General features: G+C 46.9%; 1 protein-coding gene across 8 annotated transcripts in view; it reads left to right on the top strand.

The window, feature by feature from the left end:
• ZBTB38 (zinc finger and BTB domain containing 38) overlaps positions 1-23,449 on the top strand; it is a 76,247-nt gene that overhangs the window by 32,252 nt on the left and 20,546 nt on the right. For 4 of the 8 annotated variants that reach the window (XM_033402799.2, XM_033402794.2, XM_049709880.1 and 1 more), the window contains one exon: positions 2,310-2,414. The gene's annotated coding sequence lies outside the window, so the exon portion shown is untranslated. Of the gene's footprint in view, positions 1-674; positions 889-1,040; positions 1,060-1,122; positions 1,537-2,309; positions 2,415-23,449 lie in introns of those variants that run through there. The other 4 variants (XM_033402795.2, XM_049709883.1, XM_049709881.1 and 1 more) reach the window with 3 other exon arrangements.

The raw sequence follows: 23,449 nt of genomic DNA, 5'->3' as shown, positions 1-23,449 counted from the left end.
AAGAAAATTTTAAAATAAGACTCATACTACGAAAAGGCAGGGAACATGGATGATTTTGTAGAAAACAAGCAAACAAAACCTGTACATTAGAGCACTAGGCTGTTAGCTCCTCCGCAGGGCAAGTTTGTGGCAGGCCTCAGTAAATACTTTCTCAATGAGCAGTCCCTGAATCTTGGACGAGAGATCCTAGCAGGCAGTCAGTGCGCTTTATTTCAGGCAGAGGCCCGGGTCTTTTGCGTGAACTAGCTTTTATAGCACGTTAGGAAAATCAATCTAGGCCTCTCCTGTCAGCCGTGGGAAAGCGCAGGTGACACTCGATTCCTGAGAATTTAAATTAAAACTGCAGTTGACTTCTCAGAAGCCTGACTCTTAAATGTACAAAGGTTGGATGTTCTCTGGAATCTGGGTGCAGAACCCAGGGACCCCTCTGCGGACCCAGGCCTGGTTCTGATAGTGACTAGGCTCTGTGGCCGTAAAGCCCCTAACTCGGCTGCCCTCGCGGCAGGTTCTGAATTGTGTTCTCCCCCATGAGAGGGAGGCGGAGGCCGCTGCTCCATTCCTGGCGTTTGGGGCCGTCGTGGGTTCCCCTCACCCCGCCCCCAGTCGCACCCAGGTTGGGCCTGAGGCCTCGCGGGGTCGTAGTGCGTCCCGAGGCCGGGTCCTGGGCGCGTTGACGCTCCGACATCCGGCCCGCAGCTAAGGCCGGGGAGCCCTCTTCCCGGCCAGGCTGCGTCCCCAACCCCACGCCGGGGGCGGGCCGGGCCGGCCGAGCCGAGCCGCCGGCGTCCATTTTCTGGGCGGTGCTGCGAGACGCCGCGGCCTGACTCGCGGGTCCGGAAGCGCCATGGACCCCCGGGGAACGCGCTCGCGGGGCAGCGGCCGAGCCCTGTAAGTGCCACCGCAGGGGCCGTATGCGGGACGGGTGGGCGAGACGCGGCCGGCCCGCCCCCTCTTCTCCCAGGAGGGAGCCTCGAAACCCGGCAGGGGAACGCTGGCGCAGGGCTGGGAGCTCCGCGGACGTCGGAGAGCCGAGCTGCTACGGCGACCCGGCGCCCGCAGGTGCCGGGACGCCGGGGCCCGCGCCCTGGGGGAGGGGGTCTAGCCGCAGGGTCGGGCACGTTACGCCGCAGCGAGTGGCCCATCTGCGCGGCTGTGCTGGAAGGCGGGGGGCCGGGGACAAATGCGCACCCAAGGGCTGGGGACGTGACGGGCGCCAGTCCAGCTGGCTTGGGAACTGCGCTAACAGCCGCATCTCCCCTCTCCGGGACTGCGACTCGGACCCCGGTCCTGACCCATCGGGAACCTGAGCATTTCCTTGGTCGAACACCAGAGCCCCTGGAATTGAAGGGGACGTGCAAAGGCAGGGCCCTGCCCCCGGGGGCTTGCAATCTCAGCCTTCTACTTCGGCAGTAGTTAGGTCTCTTCTATTGGTACAACATGACCGCCCGCTGTTAGCCACTTCTTTGCAGGGTATATTATAAATCACCTGAGATTTTAGTCTGTCCGCGGTGCCACTTTATAACTCCTCTGCTATAGGTAAGTGACTAATTCCATTCTGGACTTTGGCCCAAATTGAATATCTCTTCTCAGGATCCATTATGGATGATACGTATTACGGTGCTTTATACATATTTTAAAGGTTAAAGAGTTTTCTCCTAATTAACAAGCTCAACTGCTCGGTCAGGTTCTCATGGTTAAAAAGCATAGGATTAAGTCCGCGGTTTCAGAGAAACTTCTGGTGAGGTACTATCTCTGAGTGTAGTGTTTTTCCAACAAGAGTAGAGACCCATTAGAAGATTGTGAAATCAGTTTAGTGGGTTACTACCGGATTTTTTTGAAGATATAGAATATATAATGCAATATAAAAAATAATAGAGTAGACTAGAAAATATCAGAGTGCATTGCACATAATAAGAGTAAGCATTGTTTTTTAGGCTTTGGGGTTTCATTTTATATAATATGATTTTTAAAAACGGTGGGTCACCGTCAAAGTTTCTAAACCCTGACTAACAGGTTAATAACCCAGGGTTTGGAATCAGTTGAACCTGCATTTAAGTCCCAGGTCTAACATAAACTAGCTCTGTGACCTTGAATAGATTCCGTGACCTTTCAGAGCCTCTTTATGTAGCTGTAAAAATGGGGGAATGTCTCCTGTGAGGACTATATGAAGTCGCATGTGTCAATCACTTTGCCCAGTGCTTTACTTACAGTAGGTGTTCAGTGCACAGGCTAATTGCAATCACTTTTGTTGCTGATCTATTCAGTCCTGGCATCCAGTTATGGGACACTGCTTTTTTTCTTCTTTTTAGATCTCGATGCGGTGGAGATGGAAGACTCAGAACCAAGGATTTCCAAGTGATTTCTTCCAAAGCACGAGAAACTAACTCTGTTAAGCCTGCTCTGTTCTAACTGAGGTAACTGAATTTACATCTCTCCGTACTCTACGTGAAATAGGAAATGTTTTTTCTGAGGGACTGAACCACTCCCAAGGAGCTTATGATTTGCTGCCAGCGATCCACCAGGTTTGGGGATTACAAAGTGACAATGACATTTAGGCGAGCTGTTGTTAAGGAGACATGAAGGGGGAACTAAGGGCTTCTCATTCCAGTTCTGTCAGTGACTGTCGTGGGAGGTTCTGTAGGTCTCTTCTTCAGGCCGGAAGGACCCACAGACGTCACTGAGGCCCAGAGAGGTTAAATGACTTTTCAGAGAGACCCAGTGGGCTGGGTGGGGAAAGGCCTGGGGCTCGCATCTCGATTGCTCAGTCAGTCAGCTTCTGGGCCTGCTGCAGGGTGACCACCGTGCTAGGCGCTGAGGATACAAGCGTGAAGAGCCCGTCCCCAGGACACACACTGTTTGCATAGATGAGTACCGACAGCCCAGAACACTAAACTTCACCTTTGAGGCATAGACAGGGCCCCAGATAGTGATAATAACAACTACCATTTATCAAGCACTTTTGTGTGTGAGTGCAAGGCAGTGTGTTAAGGGCTTTAAGTGCTGTATTTTTACTCACTCCTCACAATAACCCTGTGAAGTAAGGAAGAAGAGATGTGAAGGATTGAAATGTGAAAATGCAGGCAGGTCGTAGAGGGCTTTGCATCTCAGACCACACTTAGGATGCACATTAGGTATGTAAAGCACAGTGCTAGCACCGTGAAGTTCAAGGGAAAGTGCTTGCCCTCTAGGAGCTTATAACCTTAACTCCAGAGAGGTGGAGTCAGGTGGGCAATGCCTGACATTAGCTTCTCCCCCCTTCACCTGCTTCGCCGGCAGTCAGTTGGAGCGGATCCGGAAGAGACCAGAGTAGTTGATACATCATACTTCCGGCCCTTCAATGCAAATTTTCATTTTATTCAAATTTAACATACCTTTCCATCCACTTGTGAATATATACGCTTTTAATTTATAAACAATAGTAAGGGCTTCTCTGAATTCATTTGTTTATTTGTTCATGCAACAAATGTTTATTGAGCTCCTACAAGGCACTTACTTGGGTATTCAAGACCAAACATATGACTGTGTTTTTACAGTCATGATAACGGTCATGCGCATTCTCTTAGCAAGGAATTATCGTTCAACTATTAGAATTTTTCTGTTAACATGCTAGAATATTGGCTGCAAGGATGTTGGAGATTAACCCATAAATAGGATTCCAACTGGATAAGTAGGAAAATCTTTTTTAAAATCTTAAAATCTTCAGAAAGGAATTTCTTTTAATTTTTTGATTCTGCTGTTACTGTCACCTTTACATAGAGGCCTTTTCTTTGTCCACTTAACCTATCGGCAGAGGAAAAAGCAGTTTGGCGAGGGGGCTTTCTTTGACTTGAAATGCTCTCCTCTTTTAGCTTGTAGGCCGCACAAGACACTGAATGTTCAGAAGTAAAGCAATTTAAGAGCTACTTTAATTTACAAGGTACAAAGTTAGAGGTAGCTCCAGTGATTGCATTAAGTAACAGAAATCAGGCTGTAAGCCTTGAATGCTACTTGTAATAAACTTAAGCTCCAAGTGGAAAACGTTTGAAACTCCAAAAGGAGATGTTGAGTATGAATGTGCTTTGCAAACTTCTAGGAGTTCTATAAATGTTACAGCGAATACTTATCGAGTACCTACTATGAGATCGGAAGGAAAGGCAGGGCAGAGACAGGGAGACCAGTTAAGACAAGGACCACAGTCCACCAAGGAAAAGGCAGGGTTGGGGGGAACTCAGGGAAGACCGGAAATGGGTGATAGCAGTGAAACAGGAAAGGAACAGACACGAAGGGAAAAATTGACACAATCTGTTATCTGATTTCCAATCTACTCAATTGGAAATCTTGAGTAGAGAAGAAATAGCTAAAGTTGACACTGAGATTTCCAAAGCAGCGGCACCCATGAAGATACTTGGAGGGAGGTGAGGGGCTGCATTTTAGAGGGGCTGAGTTTGAAGTGTTGAGGTATGATGTCCCCCAGATGATCAGGGACTTTGTACCCCGGAGGAAGGCCAGGGCTAGTTTGGGAGACACTGGGTTGTGAGAAAAAGTCGAGAGGTGAGAGAGGAGATTTTTCCGGTGGGAGACTCTAGGGAAGCAAAGCTTGAGGGTGGAGCCTTATGAGAAAAGAAGGACCCAGGGAGGACCTAGAGAAAAGTCCGGCAAGAGAGTGAGGAAGAAGGGCTTCCCTGGCGGCTCAGTGGTTGAGAGTCCGCCTGCCGATGCAGGGGGCACGGGTTCGTGCCCCGGTCCGGGAAGATCCCACATGCCGCGGAGCGGCTGGGCCCGTGAGCCGTGGCCGCTGAGCCTGCGCGTCCGGAGCCTGTGCTCCGCAACAGGAGAGGCCACAGCGGTGAGAGGCCCGCATACCGCAAAATAAAAGAGAGTGAGGAAGAACAAGAGAACAGGGCTCCAGAAGCCAGAGCAGGGTGTTTCCCAGAGGAGGGAGCCTGGAGTGTTAGACGCAGGAGGAGGAGGGTTGAGGCCCAGGAGGGCCATTGGTTTGACAAGCGCTAGATCACACATTTGTTGGTGTTCTCCTTTCCTTTGTTGGTGTTTTCCTTGCAGAATGAATATCAAGTGGTTTCATTTGCAAAAAACTCGTAGCTTGCGCAAATGAAGAGTCACTGTTAAATTTGATCCTTGCAAGCCCCAAAACACATTTCTGATTACTAAAATTCAGGCTGTTAAATGTGGTTTTAATGGTAGTCATCCACTTTATTCTGTTGTCAACAGATTGACCAAAGACGATTCATTGATAGAAAGCTTTTTGAAAACTACATTTCTGTTGACGCAAAGGTTTCTAACAGTAATTAAATTTGTATTTTGCCTTTTACCATATGGCTGTTGTATGACATGAGAGAGAGAGAGAGAGAGAGAGAGAGAGAGAGAGAGTGTGTGTGTGTGTGTGTGTGTGTGTGTGTGTGTGTGTGTGAGTGAGTGAGAGTGTGTGTTTTCATGGGCATATGAGCTTAGTACAATGGAATGAGAAGGCTGGGGTCAGATAAATGTAGTTTCACAACCTAGCTGGGCCATTTTCCAGGGTTGTGACTTCAGAAAAGTTACTCTCTAAGCCTAACTTTTTCCATCCATAACTCAAATAGGATTATTTTGAAGATTGAGTAATATATAATTTGCTCAGGATCTATACTATAGTAGGCAATTAATAAATGCTGATTCCCTTCCCCTTAAAACTTTTTTTAGGTATATATATTTTTGCATAATATTCATCTATACACAAAGCCTTAGTTTTGTCATGGAAAGAGCATACCTCCCACGATAGCTAACCTATCCTGTGAGAGTTCAAGTGACCAGTAGGTTAGTACGGATAAGAATCCACTTGGGGAATTTATTAAAATGTAGGTTCCCAGGTCCCTAGCACAGAGATTCGAATTCAGTAAATTTCAGGTGGGACCCCTGAGAATCTTCATTTTAAACAAGCACTGCTGTGATGAAGGTTAACAAATGCCAGTTTCTAGGAAGCAGAGGAAGGGTGTAAACCTGAGACTTGATAGGCTGATTTCAATTCCATGAAGATATGCCTGTGCTCGAAATTCTTACATTTGTGTTATTCATGTTTACGGATTATATTTGCAATGAGATAAAAACACATGGATCCCAGATGTGAAGGAACGGTGGTCTTATCGCACCTCACTATCGCCATCCACGGTATATCCACGGCAGTACTGGGTGACATACAGCCCCCAACTCATCTTCTTTTCCCTGCAGAGTAAGTGGTGACACCCTGTCGCTATGCCCAGAGTTTGCAAAACCAGCGTAACTTTAAATGTTGTTACCGATAATATATTTAATGGCAGTAACGGTGCACAATCACGCCATTAAAATATTTTGATGCATTTGTCTATCTGACTCTGTGTCTTCTGGTTGATAAACATCTGTGTCATTATATATCCTTTGTTCTCCGCATCTTGGAATCATATAATTTTTAGTTCACATTGTTCCCGACCTCATTTTATAGATGAGAGAATAATTTATCCTTTTTTCCCCTCCTAGTCCCAGCTCTCTTCTTTGCTTATTCACAGGAAAGGATTGAGACATATAAACATGCTTGGTGTTAAGCTATGTATGGAGAATATAAAACATATTTGACTTGTGTATATTAAATTGCACTTTACGTTCCTTGTACGTAATTTACAAATCAGATGACTCAGTGGGGATATGTTTATTAAAAAACAATACTGAGTCATTTTATAACTGTTGTCGGCATTCCATTGATGGTTTGCTTCTTTTGGAACAGGATGCCAATGTCCTGGAGCCTTGCCTAGAATCAGGGTTTCTCCGTCTATACCAATAGCCCTTGAGGAGAGAAGACAGAACTGAATTTCATGAAGTCCATTCTATACCTTATATGCATTATCTCAGCCATCTTATTAGAATCTCCACATAACCCGGTGTGGTAGAAATTGAGGCAAAGAGGTTCAGTAATGCGGCAGATGTTGTAGAGATGAGATTTTCGCGCCCTGGGCTCTTATCTGGCTCCAAAGTCCAGCCTCCTCTCTCCACACCCCACATAGTGAGACTATGAAATAGATCATTGTTCCTGATTGTGGCTTAGAGACCCTTGTCCCTGGTATTACAGTAACCTCAGAATTTTTGACAAGAAGCAAGTGGACAAAGGTAATGTGCAAACTTGAGTTAGTTCAACAAATATAAACTATGTGCCAGGTACCAGATCAGGACTCCACCCTCGTGGGCCCTCCCTATCTTTGTCACCTATTCTTATCTACCATCCAAGTGCTACTGCAGGCTTTTCTTTTAGAGTGAAAACACCAATGGATTTCTGCACTGATAAGATCAAGATTTGTGTCTTGCTATAGCTGTGCCGGTCCCTGTGTGGGGCTAAGTGTTCCCAGAGTCGCTCTGTCACTTCGAAAGTTTAAAACAGTTCCTTAGGGGATTGCCCGGAGGTGCACAATAAGTGTTTGTTGATTACCCTCTGAGACCCTGAGGAAGTCTACAGGGGGCCAGGGAAGGAGCCCAGAGCCCTGCAGAGGGGGTCTGGGGAGAGGTCAAAAGACCACCGTGTATGAGACAGGACTGGAGGCTTGGCAGTTCTTCCCGTGACCCACTGTGCAACCTTGGGAAAGAAAGTCACGTAACTTTGCAGGCTTGATTTCCTCAGCTGTAACTGGAGAAGGTTTGGCTCAGTGATGGCAAAGGCCCCTAAACAGAGGTGCTGAAGCGAGCATGTGGCAACTTCACGTCTGAGGCATGCCAGGGGTCCCGGATTGCAGAGCTTCCTCTGACTGTCCGCAAAGAGATACTAGTACTGGCCAGATCTCAGGTTCTGCCTTTACCCCATACGCTTTTGAGGAAAGTGCCTGAATTTAAGAGTGAGAGAGATTGTCTGCTTTGGAGGAAATAAGGATTTTTACTGGCTGGCAATCAATCAAAAGGTGACAAAATGGGAGGTAGGGAATCACGGTTTGAAATTTTATGGCTAGGAAGAACCTTAGAAACTAGCCCAACCTCTTTGCATTCCAGATAAGGGAACGGAAGTGCAGGGAAGTCATAGGATTTGCTCAGGGTCACACCGCTAGTGGCAAACTGGGAACAGAAGCCAGTGTCCCTTGCCCGTCCAGTACGCTGTCTGCAGAAACAGGTAGGTCCTGTCCTAAGACAGATTATCAGGAGAGCAGGAGGTGGCAGTCAGTAAGCAAAGCCTAAGGAGGCACTGGCACTCCACAACTATTCTGTTGGGGAGAGCAGCCTATCATGCCTGCTGGGCTTCTCACAGACATTGCTAAAAGGACACTACAGTGCACACTTTCTGTCCCATCGAAGCCCTGGGCTTCTTGTCAACTAAGATAATGAAGAACATTTCTTTTTAATCTGGGAGAGGCAGAAGGCTGTCTCCTGTTTTTTAAAGCACTTTCCCTCTCTTATTTAAATGAAAATTGCTAAGATCTACAATAATGTAGTTTCAAGAGGAATGAAACATTTTCTCAGGGAGTATGAAGAGGAAGACCCAGCTCACACACCCCACGTTGCTGGCCACGCCTATGTGCGTGTTCATCGCAGGGTGCCCCGTTGTCACGAGAAATCCAGTGGCTGTACAAATGCTACAGGGACATCCTGGGGTTATTTCAGTAACCCCTGAAGGCCGGCTTTGTGCCAGGTGAGATAGATAGGAGCTGCCACTTCCTGCTTTGTGAGTTGGATGTTGTTTCTAGGTCCCGTTTTGTTTGTGTTAGTTTTCCTGTTCGTGTGTTAGAACAACTTCTGACTATTTGCAGAGTTGATTACCACTAGATAATAAGACCAGCGATTCAGTAAAAACAAAGCTGAATTTATTATCTTACCAGACAAGAGAGACTGGCGTTCAGAGTCAGTCTCCCCAAACGTATAAGCGTTTTTCATGCAAGCATGGAGATTTCTGATTAGTTCTGATGGAATGCTGATTCGCTTCTAGACCAAAGTGAGGATTTTCTGTTTCCAAAACCTACTCGGCATTCTGGTCTGTCCCTGCGTAGGCCTATTTATTCTGGTCTTGTGGTCCTTGACCCGAACTCGGAGAGCAGGGGTGCCGGGGTCTCGGGTGGCCCTTGGTGCTCATGGGGGTAGGCAGTAGCCAGTCGCAGCGGCTGCGTCCCGGGTGCCTGCTGCCGATTCCTCCTGTGGTGTGTTCTGCCCTTTCCTTTGCACCAATGCACGTTCCACCTTTGCTTTAAAACGGGAAGGGGTGGGAGGACCACTTTGAGGAAGCAGAAGGCTCTGGGATACATGGAAAAAGGGATGACGTGGCAGTGAAATGAAGCCCCGAATGGGGTTTCTCTCAGATGTTAGAGAACTGGCCTACCCCGGGTGCTGTGCTAAATCAGGTTTAAAAAAAAGAAAAAGCCTGACCTTTAAAGTTTTTCCTGTCAAGGTAGCGATTCTGGCGTTCCTCTAGCCCCTGTGCCCTGCAAGTTGACTTTTTGCACAGGAAAAGAGTGAAATGTTCCCTCAGAAATTGCCTGGGACAGCGTGTTTTTCTCTAAATGAATAGGCACTGCGAAGTGAGTTCTTACCTGGTTTTGTTGTCTATTTAATATTCTTAATGTTCATCTTTGTTTTTTGACGTTTTTTCAGGAAACCACTCAGGAGCTTTGTACCATGTTCGAATGATCTGTGTTAAGACTTTCTTTTCTATTTAATGATAGGCATTTCCAATATGACTTGCGCGTCTCTCTATTTTAGGAAATACTTTTCGAGGCCTTTAATTGTTTCTCTTTTATGAAGCTTAAACGGGAGTCTTACATCCAATCCTAGCAGCTACCTTCCATTAAAAATGACCTATTTTTCCCCCCATGAGGTTTCCTGACTCAGGGAGGAAAATAAAAGTCGGGTGATTAGTCATTGTGGCGTTCAGCAAACAAATACTTTGGAGGCCATGATTTATGTTGCTGGTCGGAAAAAGAGGCTATATCTGCCTTTAGACAATGACTCTTGTGAAAGGTAAGTGCCCTGTGTTCCCAGAAGGTCCCCAGAGTGCCCCTGTTTGTTGCGTTCAGGTTTCTAAAACCCGGTGGCCATTTTCTGTGAGTTTGAATCCCTGTGTTAAACTCCTCCCCCTGTGGAGTCTATGAGCATTTGTTTTCTAAAATGAAAGCACAGGCAGAAACTCGAGCTGTTCTACAGAACAGCCTGTTCTTTAGATGTTTTTTTTTTTTTTTAGATCAGTGTATCTAAAGCATAATTTTTCTAAACAGTCTATTGTGGGTTTTTATCTACAGTGGGTTTGCGTTTGTTCGGGGAATTTTACTTTTTTTTAAATGCAGACAGCATATTTATTGATGTAATTGCTCCCTGTTCCCCTCACCCCCAGATAATTTCACTCTGAAAACAGGTGAGCAGGGGAACTATTTGGATATCTACTGCCAGAAACCTTCATTTAGTTTTAATCAAATTTCTTTGGGGGTAAAATTGGCAAAAGTCAACTGGAACTTAGTTCCTTTCGTACTCTTCCCTGCACCCCCCCCCCGCCCCCCATCCCCGCCCAGCAGTTTTCCCCAGTCAGTTTCTTTTGTCTAAACCATCGTGCATCCATTTGTGTGTCTGGCCAGAGTTTTTGTAGCATTTCCGCAGTACAGAAAAGCTTCTTTGCCTCTGATTGTACGTCAGACTGGCCGGTGGGCTCGCCTGACGGCCCTGCCGGTCACCTGCATCTCCTGAATCCTAGTTTGCGGTGACTTTCACAATCCCGTGCTGCCTCAGAGATCTGTGCTGTCATGGCTGGCCTCTTTCCAGAGATTGCGGTATTGCCAGCAGTGGCTTCAAACTGGAAAAGTGGGAGGTGGAAGAGAAGTGATGGAAAACATGGGAGGAAGGATTGTGGAAAACAGAAGAGAAGGAAATGTGTGTGCAAGGAAAGTATGTACATGGACTCAACTAAATATCTGGGAGCCCAGGTCTATAAAAGTGGTCTCTGTGCCTTGGCATTTTGTGTCTGGATCCAGGTGGGGAACCACTGTGAACGTGGGGCTGTCTGTTGATGGTGGGGAAGAGGCATGGCAGAGCTGGGCAAGAACACCAGAGGCTCGGGACCTCCCTGGCGGTCCAGTGGTTAAGAGTCCTTGCTTCCACTGCAGGGGGCGTGGGTGGGATCCCTGGTCTGGGAACTGAAATCCTGCATGCTGCGTGGCGTGGCCAAGAAGGAAATAAAATAAAAGAATAAAGTATAGCTTTAAAAAAGCATCAGCAGCTCTTCTCCAGGAGGTCCCCCCAGCATGACAGATGCTTAGACCGCTCCCCAGACCAAGTGGGTCGGCTCTGCACCAGCCCCCTCGACGTCCCTAGAGCGGGGTTTGCTTCCTGGGCGTGACCGCCATTGTCCCATGGAATGCTTCTCTGAGATTCCCCGAGGACACTTGTGATCTTGCTGGGTATGCTCTATTGTGTTGACCCCATTATTTGACCTCCAGGCTCCATTTCTGTGATCTAGTTTCTAGACTTCTTGTTGTCTCTGTGACGCTGTGATGGGGCATGATATCAATTCAGAATACCCTGACCCGCTAAGCCGCTATGCATTCTCAGCAGTTATTGCTTCCCTTATTACATCACCTGCGTACGATGACTATGGAACCGAACGCTCTATTAAAATGGAGAGCTGGGTGCCTCTGAGGGTGAGAGTCTGATTCTGTGGAGGGCTGATTAGGAGTTATCATCTCCTTCTCGAAGCCTGAGCAGACTGTATCATTAAAATGATTTTAGGGAATTCCCTGGCGGTCCAGTGGTTAGGACTAGGTGCTTTTACTGCCAGGGCCCAGGTTCAATCCCTGGTCAGGAACTAAGATCCTGCAAGCCGTGCGGCACAGCCAAAAAAATAAATATTTTTTAAAAATTTGACTTTGAAGCAAAGTGGAGAGTTTGATACCCGTCCCTCTGTCCCCCAGGACTCAGTAGGAAATTTCCCACATGGGAATGAACAAACTGGAGGCATCCTGAAGAAATATTATGTGACCCAAATATATTCCGTGTTAAGGCTTCTCACCACCCCTTCTTCATGAAGATGGAGTACTTTGGTAGTTTTGAAAGCTTGAATACTGATATCTCACCATTTAAATTTTAGGAGGGCTAGGAATCACTGTATGGAGGTTGATATATTACAGGCTTAAGTGATCTATCCTTATGTTATAGTTTAGGGTCTAAAATTCAGATACATCCAGGGACAGGAGGGTAATATAAATGTTCGACGTGGGCTGGGTATAGGAAGATAAGAATGGTTAGATCATGGCAAACTGGAGGGCATTAAAACATTTTAAAATACTCTGGGGTTGAATGAAACGGGTCTGCAGGCCGAGTTCAGCTTCTGGACTGCTGCTCTGCACGGCAGTTATAGAGCTACACCATCTGACTCCATCCACCAGGCTGGGTTTCCTCAATGGCAGCTTGCCCAGTCTTCCTGCAGAGCACTGGGCGTGGAGCTCTCCGAGACCCAGACCAAGAAAAATTCATGGCTGTTGAACCTTCTCCACGTCACAGCAAATAAAGGAGCTACTCTGGATATGAAGTGTGTCCATGTCATACAGGCAAAGTGATTTGCAGCAGCAGAACACAGCTTGTATGTCGGAGGACATCTGGAGAGGCATCAGACAGAGCAGCCTTGACTAAGCTGCCCAGCGCTCAGTGTGCCCATTTCAGGACGGAACAGAAAGGACCCACCAGTGGAAGCCCCGCCTTACCCGGCCATGTCACTCCCAGGGCAGCTGAATGGAGCCAGGCCTGCAGAGGCTACCCTGGATGGCACTGGGCCATAGGGTGACAGCAGAGGACAGCGGGCATATCTTGATATACCTGGTCTCTGATATTGACCTCTTGGCCCAAGGATGCTTTCTGAAATATCAGGCAGTTAGCAACTTCCTAACTCGTCCTAGGCTGGGACAATGTGAGAATTGTCCTCTCTCTCTGTTGACACTCTGTTGACCTTCCGCACATCCTGGAATTTATAACGTCTTCCCTTTTTTTTAACAGCTTTTAATCACTCTCGTTTTCGTCAGCTCTCTTGGCGCTAAGTGAGTCATAATGTCTGCAAAGCACTTAGCACAGGGCCTGGCATGTAGAAAGTGCTCAGTAAACATTAGCTTTTATTGTCACTGGCATCATGTCCGCCATTATAACTCTTGTCATTTCCCCAGTGGATACGGAAACTTGGTTTCCTTAAACCTTAGACTTGGTTGTGTACCTCTGCCACCAGCACCCTGACATAAAGGAAGATGGACCACACATACATAACCCACTGTGTCAGAAAATGCACTTCCCATGATCCCCAGCTCACTCCTGTGCACTGATGTTTGGGGAGCACTGCTCTAGACACCGTGGTGAAGTACAGACACAGGCTTGCATAGAGATTGGTCCCTGTGGACTTGCTAACTAGACGGTACTTTGGGACAGTCTTAGGGGTGGACGCTGGGGAGGGATGTGCCTTTGACATTATACAGTAGGGATGTATGACGGGGTGGTTTTGACCACACTAAGAATCTGATTCTGAAGGCTTCAGTCCCCTGGCTGTGACCTTAACCTCAACAAAGTACCTGATTCCTCCCCCAACCCTGTTGACCTTCTGGCCATGCAAACCCTGTTGCCAAGAAGGGAAATTCCTATATTAGAGGACAGACAACCTTTGTGCATCAGGGAGCCGACACAAATAGAAAAATGTAGAACTTTAAAGGTAGAACATATATCGGTGTAAAAATGAGGGGCAAGCCAGTCTCAGTGAAGATTTTGGGACCCTGGTAGGTGATGAGAAGGGAGGTACAGCTGAACGTTTTTTTGTTTGTTTGTTTTTTTGAGGTACGCGGGCCTCTCACTGTTGTGGCCTCTCCCGTTGCGGAGCACAGGCTCCGGATGCGCAGGCTCAGCGGCCATGGCTCACGGCCCCAGCCGCTCCGCGGCATGTGGGATCTTCCCGGACGGGGGCACGAACCTGTGTCCCCTGCATCGGCAGGCGGACTCTCAACCACTGCACCGCCAGGGAAGCCCACTGAACGTTTTTTAATGTTGGTGACCGAGAGTATTGCCTGCTTCTAAGACACACTTTGAAAAGTAGAAATAACCGATCCCATGCTGCCATGGTGGCATATTGTTTGGACCGGAAACTACTAAGGTGGTGAGGAGAAAATGGCCACAGTACCTTAGAGATGAAATCCTAGCTTCATATCAAATTCATTTAGTTTAGGAAGTGAATTAACTAAAAGCCTTTTCAGCCCCTCAAAGCTCTCGCCTGTATTTTGAGGGTAATGTGGTCTAGTATTTTGTTAATTTATGATTGTGGTGATTTTTTTCCTTTCTGTACTGTACTTTCAGATGGCCTGAGGCACTGGACACTTAGTGGCCTGGGGTCCTTAGGGCTACATGAGACTCGGAAGTGGAACTGTATACTTAGCAGTTCCTGAAATGGCTCTCTCTTTCTTTCTTCCACCTCTTCCTGCCACTGTTGGGGAACTTAGCTTGGAGATCTGGCCCCCAGTCCCCTCTCCCATCCACCCAGATGAGTTATTGCTGTGGCGTCTGGTAGCCTCCCAGAAGTTATGTCTAAATCCCCAAAGCTACGTCTAAATCCCCAAAGCTACGTCTAAATCCCCAAAGCTGTGAATGTGACCTTTTTTGGAAAAAAAGGTCTTTGCAGATGGAAATTTTTTAAGGCTCTTGAGATGAGTTCATCCTGGTTTATCAGGTGGGCCCTGAGTCCAATGACAAGTGTCCTTATAAGAGACACACAGACTAGGGACACATAAAGAGGAGAGGGCCATGTGAAGACGCAGGTAGAGATTGGAGTTGTGCAGCCACAAGCCAAGGAACCCTGGAACCATCATAAGCTGGAAGAGTCAAGGAAGGACTCTCCTCCCTGGAGCCTTCAGAGAGAGCTCAGCCCTGCCAACACCTTGATTTTGGACCTCTGGCCTCCAGAACTGTGAGAGAATAAATTTCTCTTGTGTTAAGTCCCCAGGTTTGTGGTAGTTTGTTACGGCAGTGTTTGGAAATGGATACAGTGTCAAGCCTAGCCTTGATTCAGGAGTGCCTGGGAACTTGTGAAAAATCAGTTCCTCGGGTCTTACCCTGTGGCTGTTCCGATGCAGTCAGTCTGGGGTGGCACCAGGAAACTGAATTTTTAGTAAGATCCTCCAGGTGATCTGATAGATCCATTTACCCTCTCAGTATCGGTAGTCCTCGAGTTCCTCCTTTTGCCCTATTTCCCTTTTACCCGCTTTCCTTGGGCATTATCCAGGCTTGTGTGTGCAGCCACCTCCTGTGTGTCAGTGCACGGCACAGCTGAACCTTCAGCCCAGCTTCCTTTCATCATCAAAGTCCGTCATGGAGGCCCGTTGTTGGAGAGTGCCAGCTGCGTCTTCCACAGGCTCCTCAGAGGGAACACAGACCTCATCCTCTTTCCAAACCAGCTCTTTGGTCTGGTTCCTTACCTGTTAATGGCACGTGTAGGCAACAGAACTGGTGTGTCAACCTTCATTCTTCCCTCTTTCTTTCTCCTCCGAGGTCCAACTAGTTGATGCTTCCATCCAAATAGCTTTCACTTCTTTCTCTCCTTGTCATCCCCACCTGTCTCCTTACCTTCTTTCTAGATCCCCTCCAGGCATCGTTCTCATCAAACTGTTCCCAGAATGACGTGTCTGCAAATGTGTCAAATGATTCTTGCTTCAGATCTCGTAAATGACTCACTGTTGTGCAGGCTGCACGTTAGAATCACCTGGAGAGTTGTTTGTTTTTCTTTTTAATCCCAATACCTAGCATCCACCCAAGACCAAACAAACCAGAATCTCGAGTTGGAGCCCGACTGTTGGTATGTTTTCAGGTTCCCATAGGTGATTCCAATGTGCAGGTAAGGGTTGAGAACTACTGGGCTAGAGGATCAGGTCCAAAGTCGATGCTTTCTTCACGACTGGGTCCCTGCCAGTCTCTCGCCCTCCATCTCCCACCCAGCCCTGCCCACACACCCCATGCCACAGACATCCCACCTCCTTGCCCTTCCCCAGATGCGTCATTCCATTTCCTGTTTCTTTGCCGTTGCTTGACCTTTCCCTAGAATAGAATGCCTTTTTCCCTCTTGGATTCCAAAAAAATGCTCCATATCTCTCAAGACTCAGTTCCACCTCACCCTCCCTGACTCGCCTTCCGCAAACCCAACCTAAGGCTGCCTGCTCCAGAACCCTGGGCATGCTCACTAGAGCACTGCCATCATCATGGAGGAGCTGTTGGTCTGCATGTCTTGTCTCCTCCATTGGACTGTGGGCTCCAGGAGGCTGCTGAAAAGGGAAAGAAAGAAAGGATTAAACAAGGCCGAGGAGACAAAATCATTTTTCTGTTTCTCTGAATCATTGTATCCACGCTGCCTTCTGGTTCATCAGGCACTTTTTAGAAAACAAAACTACTTGGTTTTAATGAATGTAATGAAGTTGTAGCAGTAGTGGTGGTAGTAGTAGTATGTAATACCATTAAGTGAACACTTGCTAGCTGAGGTCTCTGTAGTCATTGCCTCGTTTAACTCTCATGGTAATCATCTCAGGTATCATTCCCACTTTACAGAATGAATTAAACAAGATGCTGTGTGGTCAGGTAATGCAGAATGGCAGAGAATATGAAGGGGAATGTGTAGATGACCACTTGGTCAGCCGTATGTCTGGTATATCGACTGATCAGGAAAAACTGGTTTTATTGGTAAAAATAGCTAATGTGTAGTTTTTTGAGTGGCAAGTACACATTCGAAGCTGAATTTGGCATAAAAAAGACACAACCACTAAACGTATCAATCATAAATGAGACGGTGGTTTATGTTTACTAACATTTGGAATCGCATAAATATAGTCTTCCTTTTAAGTGTGCTGGAAGGAAGTTGTGACCCAGAGTCACAAGATCAGGGTTGAAAACCCAGCCTTGCCAGTTACAGGCCACGTGGTGTTGGGGTTTTGGCTTAATTTTTCTGAGCTTTAGCATCTTCATCTCTGAAATGGAAATATTATTTCACAGCCCACAGGGGTGTTATGAGAAAGGAGAGGAGATGGTGTGTATGAAAGTGATTTGTAAATGATACAGGGCTAACCAGGACTAAGGGGAGGAGTTCTTGTCTCTGTGCTGCGTTTGGGTCCAGAAAGTTGGCGTTTGGGAACAGTCAGGACAGGGAAGGCGGTGTTTTTCTGGGTGAGCGGATATGGGCACTGGAACAGCTGCGGGCTGGCTGAATTCCCCGGTGCGGCAGGGTCTGAGGATGCTGGGATGGGTAAAAACAAGTGGCCCAGGCTAGTTAGGGAGAATGTGGAAGGAGAAGGATGGTTGGAAATTAGAGTCTTGCTGTGCTTATTGATACAATGGAGCTGAGAGAATGTAATGGTCAGGGTTTTGCGTTGGGTCACCTGTAACCAAGGACCAACCCAGAGACCACAGATCAGCTCCAGGGGCTTGATGTCTTGTTCTTTTACTCGTAGGTTATTCCCAGCAATTTCACCCCCAGCAGCTCTGAGGCTTTCTGGGTCTCAGAGCAAAAGCTCACCTACCCTGAGGTCCTAGCATCTCCATTCCAAACATATTAATGTATTAAGACGCCGGAGTTTCTCTTCACAGGGTCAAGGTGACTTCGTGACTGTGTGGCTTCAACCTCCTTCCTCTTTAAAGATGAAGCCGCGGCTTTGTCTCTTTTATTCTAATAGACTGAAGAATATTTTCTAAGTCGTCATCGGTATAACAGTTCTGAACTTGAATCCCATTCTGCCACTCTCCAGAGGAGAGCATAGCAAACAGCTTTTTTGTCACAGACGTCACCACCCTAAACTTATCTGAAAGTTCCTGGAGCGGGAGTCAGCATATCATTTTTCAGGAATCAGTAGGTATATTTTAAGATGGAACTGTTCTAAAATATTCCAACAGATTAGAGATAATGGACCAAGTGAACACCATTCAATTTGACCCGAATAAGTGAGTTTTTGAGTATCAGTTAAAAAAATTCAGTCCTGGAAGTTGGCAAGCCAAAGAGGAAGAACATGAGGACAGAAAGAAGAGCTCCATGCCAAAAAGAAATTCTGTATATTATAAATAAAATCAGTTACCGCGCACGTACCATTTGCTGTTCACTTGCACTGCCTGGGTGTTCCTATACTCGTTGAATCCCCCCAGCACCCCAGGAGGTGTGTATGATTTGCTCCATTTTATATGTGAAGAGACTGAGGCTTAGGGAGGTCAGGTACTTTGTAAAGTCCTGCTGTCAGTGAGCGGGTCCCAGCAGCTGCCAGTTGAGGAGTATGGTGCATTTTAAGGCGTGCGGAGCCAGAAGTGTAGAAACCTGTTTTGGTCACAGCATGAGACCTTAGGCAAGTCATTCTACTTCTCCGTCCCTCCATTTTCTCATATCTAAAATAGGAGCGTTGGACTAAACAATCTAAAGTTCCTCATCTTATAAAATTCTCTTTGCTAGGGCATAGTTGAAGGAATGGGAGATGCTTAGCCCAGGAAAGGGACATACAAACCTTCCAAGGGCTGTCGCGTGGCAGAGTTGACAGCTGAGGGCTCCCCGTGAGGACTGCTCCCCTAAGGAGGAAATTCCCACACTGGGTGGAGTGGTCCTTACCCCAGGTCTGCAGAATCTCTAGAATCCATCTGTGGCAAATTAGGAAGGAGTTAGAAGGCGCGCTCCACTAAGAAGCTTGCTCCCTTTGCTTTTTGTTATCCAGAACACCCAAGGTCTGTTTATTTTGAAGGGAGGCTCCCTCATCTGACATTTTGAGAAAGGTTTGGCGGACTAGATTCCCAGTTACTCAAGACCCAAGAGCATCTCTTTGTGTGGACTCAGCACCATCTTGTGGACATGGTTCTGTGAACTGGGAATGGACTCTGGTCATCAAATGTAAAGGAACCTCAGGACACAGTCCTGAAAGAGTTGCTGCCTGGGAAAGGCTCTGTCTAGGGATCATGTTTTGAAGAGGGGCTGCCTGCTTTCAGAGGTAGGATCTGCCTTGGGGAATTTACTTTTATGACTCTAACCCTATTATTATGCCCATGACACCTGGGAGAGCAGAGTGGACAGGCTCAGTGACACAGTAAGCCGGACCTTCCCAGAGTTGTGGTACAGTACAGCCAGGGTCCTGTTTCTGGGGCAGGGGATAGAGGGCATCAGTACAGAGGTCTCCTCAAGAGGGAGCCCCGAGCCGCTTCCCCTCTGACCTCCTTCCCCCTGTATCCTGCATCCGGCCTCATCTCTCAGGTCTAGGACTCTGCCCTGCCCCCTCTCCTTCTTGCTGGTACTGATTGCCACTCAGAGCATAACTTACCTTATGGTGCTTAAAGGCCCCCTTCCCCAAGAGGTGAGCATGGAGCAGATTGAAGGTGTGAAGGGAACAGAACACTCGGGCTGAAAAATGCTTTGCCTTCCCCCACCCTGTCTCCTAATGCTGGTGAGGCTAGCCACATCCATGTTCTTGCTATTTCTGTGTGGGAAGAAACTGAGTAATAATCTCATCCAGGGCTAAGATGACGGTCGAGGGCAGCCTTGCTCAGTGCCTTTACCAGACCGGAAAGAGCAACCTGTGGCCCTAGAGAGGCCGCTCGAGGGTAGAAGCTCTCTCTGGATGTTCAGAACCCCAGCCTCTTCTTTTCTGCTTATCCTTCACAGTGGGGTTGGTAGGGGGTTGGGGGAATATGTGTAAAGGCATGCAGGGCTCCCCCAAATAATAAGAGTCACCGATTTTGCATTTGTTAACACACAGTTTTTGGCTCTGTTGATACTGTTACATCATGATGCATGTACCTGTTCTTTAAAAGTGAGGTATTTGTTCTTTCAATTACATTTCTGTACCCATATTAACATATTCTCCCAAGACCTTAGTACAGGAATGCTTAATGAATTACCCACAGTCCCTTATTTTGCTAAATATTTATTTTTGCACTTACCTTCCACAATTATGTTCTTCTAACTTCCCTCCTTTTGGGGTCAGCCTGGCCTGAGCCCCATAGCTCCTAACCGTCCAGCCTGCCCAGAGCTAAGTTGCCCAGGCTCCGTGGAAGCCCTGGAAGCCCTGGAAGCCGGGGACTCTCCAGGCCACTCATCTCTCCACTTCAGCCCCAGGGAAATCCCCACTTACAAAATGATCCCTGCTTCCAACACCCTTTCAACCAACAAGCGTTAAATTGGTTGCTATTATCATAATGAGGTGGGCCAGAGAAAAGGGTTGTAGGAATTGTTTTGTTTTCTGGAATTTTCATGGGAAATTATCAGGGCGAAAAAGAGCAATAGAATGAGATACTACATTTTATCTGGACTGTCTCTTCTAATCCTATTAAGAATTAAGTTGCACTATTATATCCATTTTATAGATTAAAAAAAAAACAAGTCTTGAGATGCTAATTAACTTGTTAAAATTCATACAGCTACTAAGTGGCAGAACTGGAGTTTGAACCCAGGAGTATGTAAGCAGGGGCCCTGCTCTACCCTCTGAGGATAAAGATGTCTCTATATCTTTAGGGGGAGAAAGGACGGCCCTCGGGAACAGGAAGGGGAAAGCTCGGAACAATTGACTACCTCTGACAGCTGTCAAAAATTTTCATCAGGGACTTCAGTGGAAGCTTGAACCAGAATCCAAAATCAGCACATAAATGTGCAAAACCCCAGACTGAACCCAAATTAAAAACATTGTTTTTATACTGAATCAGCCACAACCTAATGAATCCATTAAACTGAGACATAAACTGAAAAGACTTTTAAATCAAAAAACTGAAACATCAGGATGTTCTCTAAAATAAATCATAACCAAACTGACCTATCATTAGGTTCCTAGTTTAAAATAAGAGAGAGGAGGTCTCGAGACTTCATCCCCGCAAAACCTTGGTGTGAGGGCAAAGGAGCAAATGTGGTCTGCCAGGAGTCTAAAGAGACAGGAGAGGTGACGAAGCAGATCCCAGGGGAGGCTTTCTTGTGAAATAAAAGAATATCGCCATCGAAAATAGGAACGTGACCCCACAGGCAGCCAGCGCCTGGCCGTGTTTATACAGCCAGATTTGAGTGACCTTCTGACCTGAAAGGACAAGTGCACAGACTGGAAATGTATAGATGATTTAAGTATTTGTGTTAAACATTATTTTAGTTTCCTTTCTATCAAGCTTTTTACTGGAATTGCTAATAAGTTGCCAATAGCCAACATGAATCATTTCTATTTAAAATTTTAATGCCTTCTTCCATAGGCTTAGAAGAAGTGCTAACAGATGATGCAACTGAAAAAAGCAAATCATTTCAATGATACTTGTAACTAAATGCCCACATATGAGCTAAGGCTCAGATGTAATAACTGCTCTCTGCATTAAAGAAGAATGATAAGTTAATGAGCCCCTCTGGGGTATTAAACACTAGGGTGGGGACTGGGGAACCCTGGGTGCACAGTGAAATAGAATACTTGTCCCTGCCATTGAGGAATTTCATGTGCCCTAGATTTGGGGCCTGGGGGCCAAGACTTGGTAGTATTTGCTCCGGCTGACATTTACCGCTAATAATAATTAATTGGTAATGGTAATACTAATAATAGCTAATGTTTATTAAGCTTGATTTCGTGTCAGACATAAAGCCAAGCACTTTATAGGTATTATCATTTAATCCTCACGTTAACCTGGTAGATTCTATTATTAGCTCCATTTTGCAGATGAAGAAGCTGAGGTGCAGAGTTTAAGAAACTTGCCCAAGGTCACAGCCAGAATGTGACGAGAGCCACTTGACACCAGAGTTCAGGCTCTTAGCCATGGTGCCAGACTGGACATGGGCTGCCTTGTCCCAGATTATCCTTCGGGGGAGCCCTGTTTCAGGAGTGGACTAATACAGTGCTCTGGGGTCCCTCAGCTCTCTTAGTTCAGTAGCTTTAATCTCCCCCCTCTGCCCCTTCTGTGCCCACTTCTCGTGGTAGCCCCTGTGTTACACTCAATAACTGGTGGGTGGTAAGGCATTCGATAAATATTACCTTCAAATGGAAGTGGAGCAAAATGATAATATTTATGAGTGCCAGCTATTACTTTGAAGTTTACTTTTCTTGAGAAAGTAAAAGTAGAAATTTATGGAAAATTCTGAATTTCCCTGAAGTGTTCACCCCAGGGCCATCTGGTGGTCCATATGGAGTCTTTGTGCATATTGGGGAAATGGCTTCTCCTGGCAGGGGGATGCAGCCCTCACCCAGGTTACATGCCTGGCCAAGCAGAGCGCGGACTGGCTCTCAGCCCCGCCCTTTACCCTCACAGTGTACCACAGGACATGACCTGTCCCCCTGCACATGGCAGCCCTGCTCAAGTCCAGGCTACCGATTGCCAAAGCACTCACACACCGGTAGGTAGGCTGGGGTCGTGAGCATAGGAGCCTTTGATACCGAGAAAGAGCTGGAAAAGCTAAGTGTTTTCTTTCTTGGTGCTCCTGAATCTGCAGTGAAGAGTGTGGTTTGGGGGGCATCCTGCCCGGATTTTAATCCCAACTCTACCACTCACTGGCTAAATAACCTTGGTCGAGTTACAAGGTCTCTCTGAGTCTCCGTTTTCTCATCTGCAAAATAAGGTTGCTGTGAGGTTTCATCGGGATGGTGTATACGGAGTGTGTAGAACAGTGCCGGGCACAGGGATGCGCTCGTCTGGTGTTGGGGGCATGGCACGTGGCTGGCGTATTTAGGTGAACTTCTTCCTTCACAGAATGAGTCGAGTTGGGGATGTTGGCGCATTTGTGGCGGGATGTCGATGTCACTTTAAAGCAGCCCTCAGGAAGGCTGCCCAGAGGGGCTCCAACACAAGCAGGGGACACAGTGACCTGATTCTTCAAAATGTAATTAGAAGTCGTGGACCAGCTTGTGTGCATAACATACCTGGGTAATTTTCAGCAGGATGCAACAAGCCTGCCTGCCCAGACCCTGTTCCCGAAACTGATTCAGTGTCAACAGTGTCACCTGGCACATATTCTTCTTGAGGTTCCACAGGTGAGCCTGAGGTGCGGCTCCACCGAGACCCACCATTATAAGCTCACATTACAATGCCTTTTCCATCTTACTGTTGGTTGCCTGATGGGGGAAGAGGGCTTGTGTATGCCTTTGGAGTGGGTCACAGACTGGTGTACCAGGAAGCACAAGCATCCACAGTTTGGGGACCCAGAAGCAGGCCACCAGCCCAGCTGTGCTTCCCTTAGCCCAGAACCTTCTCCAGATCAGCTTCTCATGAGAGGAAGCTGAGTGAGGGAAACACTGGAAGGAACTGAAAAGTGGTTACAGAGAGTGGACACCTCTGGGAGTGCTTGAAGGGAGGACAGATACAGAAACAGGGTCCTTACAAACACCCAGCACCAGGGCCTTATGCTATACCCACATATTGACAACTTTAAATTTTTAGTATTTAAAAAAACAGTTAACTTTTTAAAGGTTTGTTGCTAATTCCGTCCAAGCACTCAGTAGACAAAAGGCCAAATCCCTGGAGCTTAAAGGCAAAAGAACAAAATTCAACTGAGTACATTTTAAAGATCTTACTG

This window comes from Orcinus orca, chromosome 5 (genome assembly GCF_937001465.1).
Source record: "Orcinus orca chromosome 5, mOrcOrc1.1, whole genome shotgun sequence".
Taxonomy (NCBI): Eukaryota; Metazoa; Chordata; class Mammalia; order Artiodactyla; family Delphinidae; genus Orcinus; species Orcinus orca.
This window is presented reverse-complemented; position numbering and strand designations above follow the sequence as displayed.